The sequence below is a fragment of the Cyclopterus lumpus genome, chromosome 12, assembly GCF_009769545.1.
Source record: "Cyclopterus lumpus isolate fCycLum1 chromosome 12, fCycLum1.pri, whole genome shotgun sequence".
NCBI classification, from domain to species: domain Eukaryota; kingdom Metazoa; phylum Chordata; class Actinopteri; order Perciformes; family Cyclopteridae; genus Cyclopterus; species Cyclopterus lumpus.
This window is the reverse complement of record NC_046977.1, coordinates 5,694,387-5,700,386: the sequence shown is the minus strand read 5'-3', so window position 1 is coordinate 5,700,386 and position 6,000 is coordinate 5,694,387. Positions and strand designations below refer to the sequence as shown.

General features: G+C 41.9%; 1 protein-coding gene across 1 annotated transcript in view; it reads right to left on the bottom strand.

Moving 5' to 3' along the window:
• LOC117740698 (netrin receptor UNC5D-like) overlaps positions 1–6,000 on the bottom strand; it is a 143,500-nt gene that overhangs the window by 35,385 nt on the left and 102,115 nt on the right. The gene's annotated exons all lie outside the window — the stretch shown is intronic.

Below are 6,000 nucleotides of genomic sequence, written 5' to 3'. Positions count from 1 at the left end.
ATCCTTCATCAGCCGTTAAAGCCCTTTTTTTTGTTGTTAACGAGCCATTCTGCATAATGAATATTTTTACTTTTGTACGCTTATTAAATTTTGATGCAAATACTGTACTTTGAAACAAGTGTTACACGTAACATTCAATACAAATCACGGTCAACACCACTCATCTTCCGTTCATGTATTTAAATATATGCATTTTTTTCTTATTTCTGAGATCATCATCATATAAAAGGCAGTATGCTGAACATTAATGTTAACAAATGAAACAGTGGACCGTGTTGACAGGTGTTGACACCACATCATGATGCTGATCTGTAGGTCAGCATCATGACGGACGGGTCTGACAGGTCTGACAGAGGACGGCTGTGGTGTGGACTTCTGGGACTTTTGTGTCACTCGAGTGAGTTCAGTTGCACAAACATGCTCAGTTTAAGTTGCCAGAAGCTTCCAACCACACTTAAAAAGACAACAACTTTCTATTCAACCCTTTTTAGTTGGTATCGATAGCAAGTGATGTGCATCTGTGTGTTGAAGTATCGATTACTGCGGTATTGATCTCCTCTCAGGATCACTCACTCGCCCTCTCTGCAAGAAGCGTTTAAGATGCTACGTGTTTGTGACACTTTTATGTCCCTGTTCCCAATATCGGCTGTATATTATTTTATGCATTTATAGAAGAATCAAGTGCTTTGGCTGCTGCCACTCCAAAATAAATGTGTTTTAAGACTGCCTTATGTTAAATTTGAGAAGCTTATGGAAAAATACTTAATTAATAATAAAATAATGCAAATAATGCAAACATTTGTCTAAAGAAGTGGAAAGCCCATATTCTAAATGAACACATACAGAAATAAAAGTCATAAACTTACTAAACTAAAAGTATATGCATCAAAATATCTTCAGTGTCATATCTTTAGTGCAAAGACAACATATTGTACCGAAAAAACATTCCATAGGGTGCCTCTATAGGGTTTTTGATGTGGCTGTCTTGTTCTTTTTTTATGCTTTAAGAATAATAATTCAGTGAATGTATGTACATGCCAACCACTGATCGTGAAATTATGAAGGCATTTGTCAATGAGGAAGTAGACAGGTGTAACTGACCACATTACTGCCCCTCTAGTCTCTCTGTGATCGGCGGATACATGCAAGGTCTCTTCGGTGATGAGGGTTCATTTTCCGGGTCCCTTATCTCGGGGAATTATGACGCCGAAGCAAATTAAAATAATCGTCTCGTACGCCGGTTGCTTCCCCCCCCCCCCCCCCCCCCCCCCCCCCCCCCGTCCTAAGTTTTTGCTTTGATTTATCCATCTCGCTCTGCCCCTCCTTTACTCTCCCTGCCAGCGTTCACTGTAGGAAGTGTATAAAACCCAGAGTGCGATTTGCATTCGGCGTCGGTCCTCGAGTCTCCCCTTCGGGGTAAAGCGATAGAGAGATGCACATGCTGATGAGAAGGCAGGGACAGGACGGACTCAAATGAGCCTGATAAGCCACCGCCTGGGGAGGCCGGGGGAACGGATTTGCTTAATTGGCAAATTTGTTCCACTTAGATAGCGGCAACCAGTGTTGAACTGCGCCGCACCTAACCCGTAACCCGACCAGGCCCTCGCGGCGGTCTGCTGGTGGCGAGGCAGCGCAGGTTGTCAAGGTCACCGCGCTGACCGTTGAACAGCAGCTCATTCCGACAGGAAGCTAATGAAAAGTGAGCCGCGCCGATGAAGTTTTCTCGCTCTAACTTTCGACCCAGTTTAGAGGCGGCTCATTTTCCAGCCATGGATGAGAGAGAGAGAGAGAGAGAGAGAGAGAGAGCAAAATAAATAAATTCAAGACGTATTGAAAGCAGCACCAAATGGTCAGCAGGGGGTCCGTGAACCACGCAGCAGAGCGTTATTCTTCTGATGGCTCCAAGCTGTTTGAAAAAGGGGGGTTGAGATGAGCCGTGCCGAGAGGTATCGTCTTAAAACTTGACACGCAGAAAAAAAAGCATGACCAGTTTAAGACGTTCGCCTTCCTCCCCGCGTCGTGCCCCAAAAACACTCAATTATGGACAAAGCACATGTAATGCCCCCACATTTACAGAGTGGAAGTGAACGCGACGCGGAGACGATCGCAACGCATTGCGGCTGGGTTTGGTTCCATTTGATTTAATTAGGGTTGAGTTTCATTAACGAGCGCTCGCCCTCCTCTCACTTCCCTCAGTCATGTGTGGCCCTTTTTTCCTCTCAATGCAACAATGACTTTCACCGAAATCACATTAAACAAATGAGCCCTCCGAATCTGACAGCAGCATATTCTGGAAGGCGGGGGTGGCTAAACCCTTGTTGTGTCCTTGGTTTATCTCCACACCGTCTCTGGAAATGTTATGTTCATCACTGAATAATTACATTTTAAGTACTTCAAATGACTTTGGATGAGAGGCTTGATGATTAATTACACTTGGTATTGAATACTTGGGCGGTTAATGTGGGGCTAATGATTGTAAAACTGTTTTTTTTTCCTTAAAGTTATTATTTTTTTTATTCTCCACCACTAAACTTTTACACGTACTTTAAATGTACCATCAGTCGGCATATTTTTCTTTTCTTAGTTTAGAGCGAGACTAAACAGCTTTCCGCTTACGTGTCATCTTAAGTAGGTTGTATAATAGATGTTTGACATTTTTAAATAGAATAATCACCTTCCCGGTTGTGCCAAACAACCTCGAAATCACTTATTTATTATCATTAGTCATTACTCATAAAAAAAAGAAATAAAAAAAGAAGTTCCATACTGATAACTGAGTTGTGTGGTGTCGCTTTGTGAGGCTATAAAATCCTGAGTAATAAATAAAAGAAATGCAATTTTCTGTGACAGTTATGGTTCTCTGATGGCGGCCTAATTGTTTTCTTAAAGCAACATTAATTATGCAGTCATTATTACGGCCGTGATCTTTATCCTCCGGGGATTTAGATTTCAGTACAGACTTTTTTATTGTTTTCAAGTCCAACTGGATTTTTGAAAGTTTTATATGAAGATATAAATCATACAGGACAACTCTATGGCAAATGTTAACAGAATCGAACGGTTTTTCGGGCATACTTGTGGGTGGGTGTTCATAGCATTTGCCGCGAGACGCTGTGTCAACTTCTGTGGCGCCTGTGGAGGCGTCATCATCATCGCACACATCCTCCTAGAGTGGATGCCAGATGTTTTATTATCAATGTTGTCAGCTTGAGCTCTCAGTCAGTGATTTGACATCTGTGCCTATACAGCCTTCAGCGTTCGGGTGCCTCCAACGTGTTGAGTATGCATTCCTGGAAGCTAGCTAGGCTAGGCTAACTTGGTTGCCGGCTAGAAGTAGCCGAGCTCACTAACGTTAGCGTTGATTTCCAATAGAGTGCTGCAGGAAAGAGATTTAACGTTTCGTTCTACAAAATTGAACACTTTTCTAAATGCTTTTACGTGTCTTAAAGAAAGGCGGTTGTTAGCAAATGGCTAAACAAGACTACAAAACATCCTCAAACCTTCGGCTAAGTGGTGCTAACCGTGCTGTGGTTTGTTTGTAGCTCTTTTTTTCTCAGAAGTCATAAAAGTGTTGTTCATTTGTGAAGAACAAAAGAGGGAATCAGTGCGACGCTAACTTAGCACGTCGCTCCTGCACCACTTTATAGGTGTAATCTTTTGCCTGCTGAGCTTTTCTGTATACATACACATATACGACTTGTTTCATTTTGGCAACAAGGCAATTTTAATTTCGGTTTGGCATTGAGAAAAAAACTGATTATGAGATTATCATGCCCCAAACAGAGCCCATAATGTAATAGCCTCAACATCACAGTGCATATAATCTGTTTTCTAAACGGCTCCCTGTCTATAAAAACGGGAGCCAAGTGAAAAAGATTTGGCCTTCTCGACTCTTGTCACCAATAAACTGAGGCAGACTTAAGCTGTTTGACTACGACACATTCTCTGTGGTCTGACTAACAGCGTGCACAGATTATTGCCTCTTTCGCTGCTGGGACAGATAATATGGCGTTCTCTGATTTTCATCAACATCCTACACAGCAGCCCAACAAACTCCCGCGTGGCTTAGTTACAGCGAGATGCGGATAAAGAGCCCCAACTCTCTGATAGCGTTGCTTCTGAGAGCGGCGACATAAGGGGATTTCAAGCCGTAAAGTTGGCTGTTTATGTCTTAAAACGACATGCAGAGTTGGAACTCATTTCGTCGGCGTCAGGTCAACTCGGCAATCATCCCAACTGTAAAAGTATTAATCTGCGTCAGGCTCCGTTTCAGAGTGCAGAAAAATGAAATAAATATGGCTCAGAATACACATGCCTTTTCAACAGATCACCGCTGCACCATGACCTCAATTCCTTAAACTCAAACTGTGGCTGAGCTACGGCTTCTCTCGCTGAGCCAAATTTCACAGTGCTGGTAACAAAAAAAAAAGAGGCTTTTAACCTCTCAGCAGTGCCTAAAGTCACGAAAAGAAGAAAGAAGAAGAAGAAGAAGAAGAAGAGAACAGACACATCCCCAACTTTTGATGCGAGTGGTGCAAGTCACACTAGAGGGAGCTGGATTTTGTCCCTGCATTATTTACAATTACCATTCTCTTTGTTAGCCAGTCACATTAATAAATGCATGAGGAGTTGCCTATTTGATGACCACAATGCGTGGGGGAGACTCGCGGTACACCGATGCTCCATTTGTGAGAGCTGAATCATTCATCACACACACACAGACACACACTGTCCATGGTCATCTTTAAGGAGTCTTAAAGCCCCCCCATATACTTTTTATTTTTTAGATCAACGTGAAAATACAGAATGTACAATGCAGCCAGCTGGAGAAATGTAAAGTGTGTGGTCTATATACATTTCAGGAACACGTTCACACGCTCATACCAACTTTCATCTTAAAAACAAGATGAGCAGTGGGGTTAATATTGAACTCTCGGTCAAAGGGTATTTTAACTGAGCTGTCATGAAACCTCGTGACGTAGTATTCAATTTCACCTCGCTATAGCAAAAAACTCTTTCAGACAAGGTGAGAAACAAAATGTCTGTTACTTTTATGTGTTTATTCCATGCGTGAAGTAAAGATTAATTGCGGGAAAACAGCATTATGCAGACTCCCACAATCAGTTGGGATTAAGTGAGCTAGCTGGCTTATAACTCTGATTTTTTAAAACTTATTTCCCTGCACAGTAAGTAACTCCAAGGCCTTAGTTAAAAAGACAAAACAAAACAGTCCACATAATGTTAGACACCACATCAAATAAGCAAATACCGTACAGTTTGAGGAAGATAAACTCATTCAGCAGTGCACGCTCATGCGGAGGGACACATGGTGATGAACAACTTATTATTAGAATATATAACGCACCGAATCCCACGTCAGTGAACGGTTAAAATAAACTCTTTGCAGACACGGTGGCAGAAACCTGTTGAAGTCCATCGTGTTCTTGAGACAGTTGTTAGCGGTTACATTTTCTAATAGTCTGTCTCTGTGTTGGGGGGGAAGGGTGTGAATACAGCATGAGAAACACCTGTTTTATTAGCAATAATCTTTAGTCTGTCCTATCGATTAAAGAAATATGTTTAGTATTGTAGTAAAACAGAATACAAATAAAATACGCTGAATGTAATGGTAAAAACAATTTAACAATCTGTGTGTTCTCAAGATCATAATTAAAGATCTAAAACACAAGTCTCTGTTTTAAATAAGCCCCCTTTTGGTCCGAATCAGTGGAAACGGACATAAAGCAGACTTTACGCTGCCAGCTCCCTGGTCACGTGTCAGCCAGAGAACTAACCAACAGACATCTGATGAAGAAGAAGAAGAAGAAGAAGAAGAAGAAGAAGAAGAAGAAGAAGAAGAAGAAGAAGAAGAAGAAGAAGAAGAAGAAGGACGCCGCGATTTGGGAACTTCTGTCGGGAAGCTAAAAGTAAGTTCAAAGAACCTGCAAGAGGTCGAACGGTGTAATCCGAGTAACTTCCTGCCTCCTGCACGCTCCACCC